A 13,818-nucleotide genomic window follows, 5' to 3' on the forward strand; every position below is an offset into this window, starting at 1 on the left:
GGAAAAAATCTTGGTAATCCATTCACCATAAAATAAGGGATTAAAAAATAAGGATGAAGAGCACTACCTGGTTGTCAGCATCAGTGTCAGGGTGGTGACCTGGTGTTTTTTTTCTCCTGAAAAAATATAAAGAAAAACGAAGCATGGCTAGAATGCACATTTCAATATAAACCCTCTTACATAATGAGCTGTGGGTCCACACTAAAATTCTCTCTCTTATTCTTACCATTTGGATCATATGTGGACCCATGTGAATGATATCATTCTTCAAATCCTCATTGGTTTGTCATGCAAATTACTTTTTGGACTATCATGTGGAAAACTCTCACCCAAAAATATGTGATTGAACAACATCATCCATGGGGTTAGCATATTATTTGCGCACTGTTCTGTTAAGTTTGTCTCGAATTTTTTATCCATTTTGAAAATTGACCCACTCTAATATATTTTGGTGATGATCTGAATGGAAAGTTTTCTGAGATCTGTGATGGAAGTAGGGAGGTTGGGTCAATAGACCCCCAAAATATAATGACTTTCTCAATAAGATAATAGTACATTATATATACTCCAAGTCACGGGTCGACCCATCGGGTCGCAGTCAATCCAATCGAACCATACCCTCTGCTACCATCACAGATCTTCTTTTTCGCCTAAGAACGTAGCACACCACACTGGTGTGTAAACCTCGTTAAATCTCTGTGTCTTGCGGATCTTTTATCTATTTATTTTCATACTTCTTGGTGTTTGATCTAACGTGTTTTTATAGCCCCAACACTCTTGACCTCTTTGTAAATAAAAGCTTTTTTTTTTTCTCCCTTTTTGGATAAAGAATTTTGAACAAAAGCCATCAATAAAACAGTGAAGGAAATAAGGTTTAAAATTTCAAACATTAAACTAAATTTGACCCATGACCCATGACCCATGACCCATGACCCTCTATGCCAATCATATTACTAATCCGTCATATTCACATGGGTTTTTAATAGCTTAGGATGACAAAAGCTAATCAAACCATGAAGCTTTATGAAATATTAAAGAATTAGGAAGAAAATTTGGACAGGGAACGCCAACCATGAGCCAACCATGATTCTGATAAGGGCGATTTGGAAGCATGAGAACCTAATCCAATAACTGCTTGCTTTATACTGTTTTCGACATAAAGAACTGAATAATATATATATATATATATATATAATCCCAGTCAAAACCTTTGTAAGATACACGAAGATAATGGAGTAGGTAGTGGGGATAAGCGTAGAAAATTGAAATTAATGTATTAACCCAAAAATCGAGTCAGATTCATACCTCCTTTGATGATTGAACATAATATTGGGTTTGTCAGTTGGGATCGAAATCGTCTACGGCGGCATTTCTTGGCGGAGGCTGGCGGAGGCTCCCTGTGATGCCGACATGTGGCCAATACCATGTGTACAGTGGATCGTCACTTATACCGGTCTAAAAGCTTGGTTTTGAAAACTGAGCTTGGTTTTTAAAACTTGACCGGGTCGACCAAAACCCAAACGGTAGAGGTTTTCGATTCTTTGCCTTTCTTCTTCTTCTTCCTCTTCCTCCCTCCTTTCTCTTTTCTGTTCGTACCAGGCAAACTCTCACATCTTCTGCTGATATCCTAATATGAACACCTCTTCTCTTCTAATTTAATCTTTAAAAGCACACGACCAATCCCAAAAGATAAAGAAGGGATTTCAAAAAAAAAAAAAATTAAATAAATAAAATAAAAACGAAAGATAGATTCAGAAGAAAAAAAAAAGTAGCAGTCACTTGGAAACAAATCCCTCATATCAAGTGTTGGATATAATGCTAATATTGCCACATCCTCATCTATCATAGACCATTGTAATCTAATATGAAGCTAAAACTAAGAAATTTTTATTTGGAAATGTAGGGGAAAATCAGATTACTCAGTAATGGCGATTTTGAGAATTTGGTTCGATTCCACCATCATTTGTCCTCAACTTGATTATAGAAGAGGGAGCTTGTTATCATCATTGAAACCTTTGTTTTTCCCCTCAGTAAATGAAACAAATCACTCAAGAAAATAATTAAAAAGGAACAAAAAGAAAAAACCCTAATTGTTAAGATCAAAGTTCCTGGAAAGCTTCAAACAAATGGGAAACAACAGAAAATGAAGAATCAAAAGAGAAGATCGCTCAGCAGAAGATGCGAGAGTTTGCTTCGTATGAACACAGAAGAGAGAAAGGAAGGAGAAGGAGAAGGAGAAGAAGAAGAAGAAGAGGTGAAGGATCGCACAACTCTACCGCTTTTGGGTTTTGGTCGACCCCGAGTTTTCAAAACCAAACTTTTAGACCGATATAAGTGACGATCCACCGTACACATGGTATTGGCCACATGTCGGCATCACAGGGAGCCTCCGCCAGCCTCCGCCAAGAAATGGCGCCGTAGACGATTTCGATCCAGTTGGTTGTATCCCGTAGGTTCCACGTAGTTATTATTGGTCTTGAATAAGTTTTATTGGGCGGGATTATAATCTGTTCTATGTAGAGGGAAAAATTTTTAATTCCCAGAAGTCATGTTTCTGAATTATCTATCGTTTATTTGTTTTTTTTTTTTTTTTTTAAGAAAAGAACCTAACCAATCTAGTGTAGAAAACACCCTATTGTTCTTGTGTGTCCTCCCATTGACTCGCATGTTTGATGTTTCCTATATCAAACCGTCAAGGTTCTTGTGCTCTTTTGATTAATAAAAATTCTTTAATTCTCTTAGATAAATATAGACATTAATGTCAAACCACGGTCAATTTCCTATACTATAAACTCTAGTTTAAGGATTAACTTGGACTAAGGATAATTTGATAAATTTCTTGTACTATAACCTCTAAATCTTGGAAACATTTTCTTTTATCTTAGGTGGTTATCACACATGCTTTTGATTGTTAAAAGGAAAAAAAAAAATACTGATTCCTAAAAACAATGTTATCAAGCCCTTACCAAAAGCTATGTAGCACCAATCTTCTCAAGAAATGCTTGCATATATGATTTTAAGAACTAAAATCAGTCAATCGAGGATTTAAAAATTGATGGTAGCGGTTTTAAGGATGGTATGGCCACTTAGGAGTTTATGGATTGTAAACTTAGTTGTGCACACATTAATTACTTGAGTTCTGTTTTCCAAGACTCATCCTTATTTGCTTAATTAGGACCTATTGTGGCAAGAAATCGTCCTAGACTGTCGTGGAACCTGCATAGAGAGGAAAACACAAGAGAGTAAGTGATGAGTTGATATAGTGGCGGACTCTCTAATGCCTTAGCCAGATCTCTCTGTAAACAGATAATTCCAGTAAGAATGGAAAAAGTTTGATCATTTGAAAAGGGGTTTACCTAAATATTTATTGCTGAAGATGGTGGCCATCAAAGGAGAGTCCCACTTTGGTAGCTTCCTTATGTTGGTATGAGTCTGAATATTTATAGCAAGAGTTATAATGGGCAAGTGAATACGGAGGACGTCCCGATTATGGGAACTCCACGTATTGGCCATATATCGAGGGATATGGTGAGATATCCTTTCCTCTAGGGAAGATTCGATATACCATTGAGAGTCATTTCTGTACCAGAATCAGTTCACATCTTGTAACTCACGTATTGGACTTGGTAAGCCTTTTAGGCGTATCTTGGTGAAGAAGTCTGATTGCCAAGTCACTTATCTCGAGCGAAGGGTTGTAAGCGCCACCTTCTGTTCTGCTAGTGAAGGTCTTGGACCTATCGTTCGATGAAGGAGCCAATATAGTTGGGCTTACTGAGTGATTCAGATAACCGTGTAGTAGGACATCCATGCAATGCTCTCCTCACACTGGTGCTTACTTAATCATTTGGCTATCAATGTCCCTTTGGTAAAGTAGGTCGATCGTGTTGTTTCTGATACAGGCGTCCACTTCAGACCGGGTGAACGATCTGGCTGGGCTCAGGCCATTCGCCAAGGCCTGCAATAGAGCCTTCTAAGTTTTGGGTCTACTACCCACTCGGTTCACTTGGTATGCCCTCAATGGTTGTATATTTTTGCCATAAGAGGACCTATAAATTTTTCCTCCGGATTTTTGGCTTCAAAACTTTCTTTCCTTAAATTGAAAGAAATAATTTTCGTTTCTATAACTGTAAACCAAATCCAATGCAAGTTGTTCTGAACACCTATAAATGGGAAAAATGATTTAGGCCTATACAATTCCACTCTACCACTACAAGATATGACACCATCCTCACAACTCTCCATGTCTCCATACCTTCCATCTCATCTCAATAATAAATTCTCATCATACCCAAATTTGGTACAAAAAAGAGTGTGTTGGAGAAAGACACCAAAGAATCCTCTCCTCACGATGATTAAAACACAAATATAGATTAGTCATATCTAGGGTAATTAATGGGACTTACTCACGTCAGAACCATATAAATGGTAGTGAACAATACCTGTGATGGTGTTTGAGAAGCTTCCATGAGCTTGACGAACCTTTGTCCCGAGCACATGAATTTAGTCCCACAAACAAAATCGGTCTTCTAAGGTCATCTATAGTCTCCCACTTGGATCACGACGAACAAATGGTCTTTAGGGGCAATTTTTTTTTGCCGCTAAAACTTTAGGGGCGGTTTTTATAACCAAAACCGCTGGATACCCTTCGCTAAATGTGGTGCCGCTATTGCTTAGGGGAGGTTTTTTGTCCGGGGGATGAATAATTACCCTCACTAATATATAACAACCGTATTGAAAGTGTGTACAACTATATCTTATGGAGAGGATTTGTTCCACCGCTAATAACAATGTCATTTGGGGCAGCACTTATATCGCCACTAAAGGCATATATTGGGGTGGATCATATACCACCACTAAAGATATATTCACTAGTTTTTAGTAGCAGTTTTTATTATTGACCCTATAGGTTTTTTTTTTTTTTTTTTGCACAAATTTATGCATGAATGCACCAATATTTGCCACCTTAAGACCCTTTAGGCTGCTCCCTCATTGCATAGATTTATACAATTATAGACCCCCCACACTCACCCAACCACAAAAACAAAGAGGATTAAACAAGAAGTCTTGACAAAAGAGGAAATATTGAAATGATTAAACAAGTCTTGACAAAAGAGAAAATAATTGTGGATCATTTCAAATTATTGTTCTACAGACTCAGTTCTCTAAGCCTAAGCAAATAAAATTGAAAACATTACAAAAATAGTGAAACCATTGTACTCAAAGTGGCAAGATACATATTTCTTATCATGTGAAATGTAAATCAAATTTGATTTGTAAAGGTCTTGGATCTCATTCTCTTCTCCTGCTAGCATGATGCCCTCATTTTCTTCGTCATAAACCCTTAGAAGAAGAACAACTCACCCCAATTATGTCAACCTACACAATGTAGCAAATTTTATGTCAACAAACACGTTTACCTACCACTTTTTTCTCTCTGTCTTAATTTTTTGTACAATAGCTTGAGAGTAGCATTTATGCTGGTAATTCTTCATTCTAGTTTTTGGAAAGTTAAAAACTGATTGATAAGAACATCTTAGAAGGTATTCAAAGGCAAAAATTGTATGTTTCCATCAGGAGAAAAGAAAAAAAGACCAAGTATAGAAGTCATATGAACAATATGTTCAATTATAATCCAATCCAATCCAATCCAAATTCTTCACTCCCCTTAAGTTCTGCAGGTTCCTTATCTCTGAGTAGTACATCCTGTTAAAACAGGCCTTACCACAATGTGCACTTCCAAATCCTAACAATAAATGAACAATGCCAACCAATTTTCCCAGAACACTTCGACATGAACAGACCAGTGCCGGTGTTCGGCAAGCACCCAGACTGTTACATATCTTAAGCTCAGCTCCATTGCACCCAATCACCAAGCAAAGCACTACTTGAACAGTGCAGTTTTAAGAATCAGACTCTGCACTCTACAACATATGAAATTAAGCATTCTTCACAGGCTACAGCCATAGAGTAGCCATCACAAATATTTATGAATTTACAACAGCCTGCCAGGCTCTGCTGCAACACCCAATTCTGGAGCTGGAAAACTCAAACCCCCCCCCCCCCCAAAAAAAAAAAAAAAAACAGAGAGAGCTAGAAAACTCAAAACCCAGAAACAGATCTGCTCTGTTCTTCTTCTCTGTCTTCTTTGGTTTCTAGAAACATATTCAATCACCAAAATAATCTTGGCTATCTATGTTCAATGAGTCAAAAAGAAAAAATTAAGGGCCTGTTCATTTCACTGTGATTTCTACAGAACATGATTGGACCTCAAGCTCAGAACAGGTAATTTAAATTATCTCTGTTCCATCATGTTTAAGCAATCTTCAAAATCTGCTTCTTTAATCATATTCTAACAAAAATAAAATCTGTTACAGTGTAAGAATGACCAAAAACATCCCCCAGCTCCAAATTTTTCCCTGTTGTTCAACCATTAATGCTAAATTTTTTTTTTTTTCTGGACAAAATTGTGGAAAGTCATATATACCTAGTGTTTTGATTAAAAGGCTATATATGACTTGTGGTCACCTACATGAATCTTGTAAGGGTTTTTTTCAATACCAATCCCAAAAAAACTGAAAAATGAGATTTCTTGCATTAGGTGACTTGTAAACCAATTGCAGATTCGATTTTGTTTTCTTTGGGTGCTTAGAACTCAAAAGGATAAGAATGAAGGATACAAAATCCTGATCTAGTTTCCAAATAAATCCATCATATCCAAACACAGGAAAATAAACATTCCCTTTCTGACTAAGGTTCTCTCTTTTCATTGTCATCAACGTGATTTGGATGTGAGGAAAAAGGAAATCAATAGGAAAATATATTAAGGAAAATAAACATTCCCTTTCTATTGTGTAATTAGAAAGTAATGATGAGAAATAAGCAAGTGGCAAGCAAAATAGAAACTAGTAAAATAATAGACCTTGTACGTTAATCCCCATGTTGATTAATGCAATAATTACCATATATGTTTGATTAATCTCACTAAAAAAGTCAAAGTAGTACGGACAATGACTATACTAAGCTGGTGTCACAGGGAAGAAGAAAATGAACAAGAGAATGAAAAGAGGATCACAACTCCCACTTGAACACCCTAAGATATGAATGGTTCTGAAGAAATGAGCCATAAATCCTCTGCTAAAACATAAAGCAATACATGAAGAAAAGAAATTAATTCAGTTTTATCATTAACTAGTTTCTCAAATCCTACTTGACTATCATATCTTACAACAATTACTAAGGCAATGGTGGTCATGGTAACCCAAAAAAAAAAAAAAAAATTGAAGGAAGGAAATTAATTCAGTGGTGAAGGAAGGGGAGGTAGCCTTTCAATGATTCCCACAAACAAGATCCCCATTAAACCAAAAAAAAAAAAAAACAAACAAACAAAAGACTAGAAAACATGAGCTGAAACCACCTCAAACTGAGAAGAGAGCTCAATCATCTACCCATATAATTTGAAGAATCTGATTGCTTTACTTCCAGTCAAGAAAAGATGATCTTTCAATTCTTCAATGACTATCCCAAAGTATTTTAATTAGGGGTGAAACAGGCCAGGTTGGGCTGGGTTTCTTAAAACCCTAACCCAACCCTAGGTCCTCAAAATTCAATTCAGGCCCAACTCAACCCTGTCGGGTTTATGTTTAGGCCCAACCCTGCCGGGTTCATACCAACCTTTGATTGACATGTTTTTCCATTCATGTCTTATATATTAAAAAAATATAGAAAAATAAAATACCTATTGGAGCCCTAATTCCTATTATAAAGATGCAGGATAAATTTTGGGCCAGGTTGGGTCGAGTTGGGCTGGGTTGAGGCCTTAACCCTAACTCAGGGTTGAGTTTTTTTCAATCCTAACCCACCCTTAGGGTCAAAAAACTTGGCTCAAACCCTATTCTGGTTCAGGGTAGGCTAGGGCGGGTTCAACTTATCATGGCCAAACTTTCACCCCTAATTTTAGTGTTTCGATTCCTTTATTTTCACAATTTATGTATGAACCTACCATGCTCGAATTTTGGATAACGACAAAAACTAAGCCTCAAAGAATAACAACTACAAAGCATAGCATAACATTCCATACAACAACAGATAAATGTATTATAGTCTAGCCGATTATTTGAGCATCATAGTGATTTCAGGTTTCGATTCTCCATGTGTCAAAAATATTAGTGAAAATTTCTAGCTTCCATGTGCAAAAGAATTGTCTGGTGTCTTCGCATTTTTAAGTTCAGACTTGATTGTAAGCATTCCCAGTTTCATACTTTCAATCCCAAAGGCAATGCTGAAATAAGAGTCAACCCAGCTTCATTACTGAACTTTCCTTTCATAGGTCCCGAAAGCACCTCTAAGGAAGTAACTGAAGAACTATCAGTGTCAGGATCAGGATTCAAGTTACACTCAAGGGTTCTAGAGACTGACTTCTTCTTTTTCTTCTTCCTTATGGAAGAGCATCAAATATAGAAGGTAGAATATTTTCCTTCTTCAAAATATGCCCCTAATAGATTTTCCACCATATCATCTACGTTCTTAATATCTTCTTCTAATTGATCAGCCAAGTCATTGACATTATCCCTTTCCTCTTCATCTCATTCAATTAAGCCCACCAAATTGGGAGAAAAATCTTCATTCACATTGTCCACATAAGCAGATTGATTATCAATCAGCACCACCTCCTCATTTTTATTAGCAAAAAAGGGAGCACTAATAAATTCCTCAAAAACAATCCCCTCTAAAACGGTAGCTGAATTATACCCCAATTAATCAATCCCTATAATTTCTCCTTCTACAGCCAGCACACCATCCTCTACGGCATTGCCAACTATAGAGTGGATATTAGAGTCAAAGTCCACATCCACCTCATCCTTATCACGTACAACCATCACGCCATCAGCTCCTCTTTCCAAAACAACCTCCATGCAACTTGATCCATGGTTGAGAAGGAAAGGAAAAAATTTCGTGGCATACTGAACTGGTTGAGGGTCAATCACTGCCAAACTTACTTCATGTTTCAAGAGGAACCATAGACCCAACCCAATGCACCATAAAAAGTATAAGCAATATCTCCATAAATAAAAGAGAAAAGGAAATCATGTTAAAATCGACCAAGCTTCATTATGAAATATCTAATTCAATCAACACTTTTTTCTGTATATTGTAGTAGAATTTCTGATAACCCTACCTATAGCCCAAGGGGGGAAATAAGCACATCTCCATATTATATTTTCTAAGTTTCCTCTTCAGACCATCAAATTTCATTTACCTTGTAAATAAATCTAATTTAAAGAAAGAATATCCAGATAGGTTTGTGTAAAAGCGGAAGAGAAAGACATGCATCTTCAAGCATGTAATCAAAATAGGGTATACAGAACCTCTCTCGATATCTATTTCATTGATGAAGACTTCATTCACATGGGTATTCACAAAGACTTTACAATTGTTTCGTTTTTCACTTTCTTGTTTTTCTGCAGGCTTCACGATTATGAGGAAGACTACAATTGACTAGTTTACTCTTCTTATAAGAAAAGTAAATTTACCTCAGAGAAAAGAGTGCAATGTCGGTTTCTGAAAACAAAATTTGAATCAGCAATATGGATCATCCTCAAATCAACAGTCCTAGTGAGAATAGGACGGAGGAATCACAGGCACTAAACCAGGGGTGGTTGTGTAGAGCCCTGCTCTTTGAACCCTATTTATTGATCGGTCGGTTCGGTTTGGTCTTGCAAGGTTCAAACCGGAAAGGGTTGATGCTGGCACCCTATGGTACATGACAGCAAGGGTGACGTCAAATGCGGGGTGGCCAGACAAGATTGGACCAGTACTCGAAGTGATTTGCATGCCTAAGCCGTGCCTTGCACATATCACAAGGCCGTTATGAATAAGAAAGGTACGTTATCATACTTGAATGTTAAGAACATAATCCACAACACGAGGTGAGGGCGAAATACGCGTAGGATTACACTTTCTCCAAATAGCAAGATTAGCTTCATTTTGGCTAACTGGTCGGTGTCACTGGTAGGTGAGAGACCCACCAATGTGACCCACCTGTATGGGTAACATGGACCCCAGCATGCCCAGCTTGGGTGAGTACATGTATTTTGACCTTCTCATCGTAATGATGTCTCGTATGCCCGATAATGTCGATTATTTTGGTCGGTATCACGATTTAATGCGTTTTAGTCCAAAAGGGGGCAAAACCAAATGGGCCTTAGAAGATATTTATTGGTCATGGTATAAATAGCATTTACACTCTCTCTCTCTCTCCGATTTATGATTTTAGCCAAAGTTGGTGAGAGGAGTAAAGAAGAGGGAGAAAACAGGAAGAAGAAGAGAAGGGAGGGGGAAGAAGATCTTCCCTTGGTTTCCGAAGCCGCGACTTACCTTTTCATCGTCGGAATAGTGTCCAGTGTCTTGGGATTTATGTTTTGAGGTAAGTAACGCCCTAACCCGATGGATTGTGATGAAACCGTCATGTGTATGGTCAAATCAAAGTAATAATGGAACACTTATGTGATTTCCTTGAAGGATCTTGGAAGAGAAACAAAGATTTGGGAGTAATTAAAGTGACATTTTGAGTTTTGGAAAGAGGATCTCAAGTTTGGGGTTTTCTTGAGCCAAAGTATGATTTCATCCCCAAAATCTTGATGATGACTTAGATTCATGGAGTAATCAAGTAAATAAAGTTTAGAATGTGTGGAAATGAGGTGGGATCAACCACCTTGGATCCCTTTGAGCAGAAATGAAGAAAGGAGGAAGAATAATAAAATCCGCAGAATACCGATGGGTAGCACTGGGGGATGGTCACACTTACCAATGTGACCCCCTAGTCTTGCCTAGGCTTCTGGCCCAACCGATGGGTAGGACCGATGGGTGCCACACCTATCAGTGTGACCCACCAACCTTCTCTAGGTCAACCTGTGAGTAAGACCGACGGGTGCTTGACCCATCAGTGTGACCCACCAGTCTCGCCAGTGCCTCTGGACCCACCGACGGGTGCCAAACCCACTAGTATGACCGGTCGGTCTGGGCAGTTTGCACTGGTGGATCCGCCTACCCACCTGTATGACCCATCACGCTATTAAATATGTCGTGACCATATCTTACGTCATTTATTGTCACACCCCGTTCACACCGAATCGGGCCAGTGACCGGGTTAACACCGGTTAATCCAAACCTGTCAGGATCAACAGATACAGTATTCTACCATAGCATACATACAACTAATAAAAGCTTATCAGATCAGCAGAAGACTTGGTTTACCTGTGAATATTCCCATAATACTTGATACCCGAATTGTGATACAATAGTTATATACATGTGGGCCCAAAAGCATGATATTTACACAATAAAAGTACAATTCACATATCAAGTACATAAAGGAAACCATAAAAAATCAGAGTATACAGCTAGGCTCGGTATCAAAGGCTAGAGCTTAGCTCGGCATCAAGGGTTGAGCCCAGCTCGGCATCACATGGTAGAGCTCAGCTCGGCATCAGAACTGCGGTCCCGCAGCACAACTCTCGCACGAGCAATCAGTGCTGTGCTCTAACTCCTCAGGGGCCCACCAGTCCTCTTCAGGGAACTCAACCGTGGGACCCGATCAGTGCTCTTCAGATGGATGACTTGTAAAATCATCTAAAAAGAGGTGCACACGTGGGATGAGCTCACTAGCTCAGTAAGTGGAAAGATGGACTACACAGCAGTCCACACAACAAACACAATCATATGCACTACATGCTATGCAATACATTTTAAATCACATCCACCTAAGCAACATTACTAAGTCTTTAGTTTAGTACTACTACAGCCACAGTGCGTATATACTCCAGGTACGAGCCGTGAACTCCATCCCGCAATACGCCCATAGGGCTGTCGGAGAAGGCCCACCGTGAGTACTCAGAAAAGTAAAAACATGCCGACCACCGGCTCTCAACAGAAAAGTAAATGATTGAAATTAAAGGTGCTGACTCCAGCAATTTAAAAGCAGTACGATTGGCCCTCTTGAATATACCACCGGGGTTGCCGACTGTCCTAATGACCAGTCAGGCATAATGTCTAACCGCCACAGTGACCCGACAACCGCCACCACTGCTTCTCCCTAAATAGTAACCCAACACCTTAACCCCTGTTGGGAAGGGTCGTAGCACGGGAAGGTGAAAATCATAAACCGCATGCTCCTATATGACAATAATACGATTGCATAATGCCATCGTGTCCCATACCACGGGCCACCAATGCACTCGTTTTCAAGCCGACTACGGCATCTAGTCTATTAATACATCATGCACAATGATGTCAACATTCATCACATAAGTATATTATCACTTGGCATTTAGAAAAGTAAACACAACACCCATGCATAACCATGTGAGGATGACTAATCTACATAGCATTTTCATGATGGCATGACTAGACTAGATACAATTATATGAATGCCAAACAATGCCTTGAAACAAGGCTAAATGTCATCTCCCCACTTACCTGTAGTGTACAAGGATTCCCGTTCGGTACAGGTGTGATCCGGTGCGAGAAGCGTGAGATTTGGTGAACCTAACGTGAGTGAGCGGGGTTAGTATTTCACCATCTTGGAATCAAGATTAACACGATCCAATGACACGATCATGTTTAGAATCCTAAAAGAATGTCACACGTCCGATTTGGGTCCAATCGGACGTAAAAATCACATTCGGAGCCTCTCGGGTGGGTCGGACAGCCCACCTGTCTGACCCACCAGTCAGACCCACCGGTCTGGACCGGTAGGTAGGTCGGCCCACCGGTTGGCCCATCGATCTGGCCCGTCTCTTGGGCCAGAGGGTCTGCTAAGACCGACGGGCAGGGTGGCCCGCCGGTCTGGCTCGACAGTTGTGCCCGAGGGCCCTGCCCTCTCAGGCGGGTGCCCACAGGCGGGCCAGATGGCCCACCGGTCTTGGCGGGAAACCTGTTGTTTCTTCCCATCCTCCCCCAATCTTTGGGGATTCAAATGGGGTTTTTTCAAACCCATTCTTCACACATTCAAGGTCTTATAAGACGGTTCTAACCTAGATCTAGGTTAGATTTAAGGAATGGGAAGCCATCTTACCTTCTTTGCTCAAGAACACCTTTAAACCCCAAAAATCACTTCAAATCCACAATTCTTCTCCAACCTTGTAAATACTTCTTCAAATCCTTCAAGATCAACACATAAATCATCTATTAAACCTTAGATTCATCATTTCAAGGGGGATTTACAAGATCTCAAGAAACCCTACCCGAATCAAGGGTTTTACTTGGTTATGGTGAAGGTTTAAGGAACCCAAACTTTGCTCACCTCTAAATGTAGATTTAGTGTTGAAGATCACCCTTCCGGCGTCGAAATGGGAAGATCAAGCCTCGGCGCCACTGAAATCACTCTCTTCTTCCTCTTCCTTCTCTTCTCTCTCTCCTCTTTACTCTTCTCACCAACGTACGAGTGTCATAAATGAGAAAAGAAAAGAAAAGTATAAATGCTATATATATACTTCTTAATTAACTAAGTAATTCACATGGGTGGGTCACTCAGGTGGATGGATGCGCCCACCTGTCTGCCCACCTAAGGACCAAAACTTGGGATTTTGACAGAATTCGGCCCTCGGTGCGAATCTCACTCTTGGCATACGATGTCATATACGTATGCACCTTAATATATGGCTATATACCTATTTTATCCGTACATGGCCTTATGATAGGTGCATGTACACGGCTTGGGTATTCCCGTCTCTTCTGGCACTGGCTCGGACTTGTCGGGCCAGCCGGTGTTTAAGGTCACCCTTGCCATCATAGTCCATAAAGAACCCGCTCTAACTCTCT

The 13,818-nt window shown here is 39.5% G+C and overlaps 1 non-coding gene across 1 annotated transcript; it reads right to left on the reverse strand.

Annotated features, from left to right (window-relative positions):
- Positions 1-1,745: 1,745 nt before the first annotated feature.
- LOC122087789 lies at positions 1,746-1,842 on the reverse strand. Its single transcript, XR_006142859.1, has one exon. It is a non-coding gene; the product is annotated as a small nucleolar RNA snoR31 (small nucleolar RNA).
- Positions 1,843-13,818: the final 11,976 nt, after the last annotated feature.

Source organism: Macadamia integrifolia, chromosome 8 (assembly GCF_013358625.1).
Source record: "Macadamia integrifolia cultivar HAES 741 chromosome 8, SCU_Mint_v3, whole genome shotgun sequence".
NCBI lineage: Eukaryota > Viridiplantae > Streptophyta > Magnoliopsida > Proteales > Proteaceae > Macadamia > Macadamia integrifolia.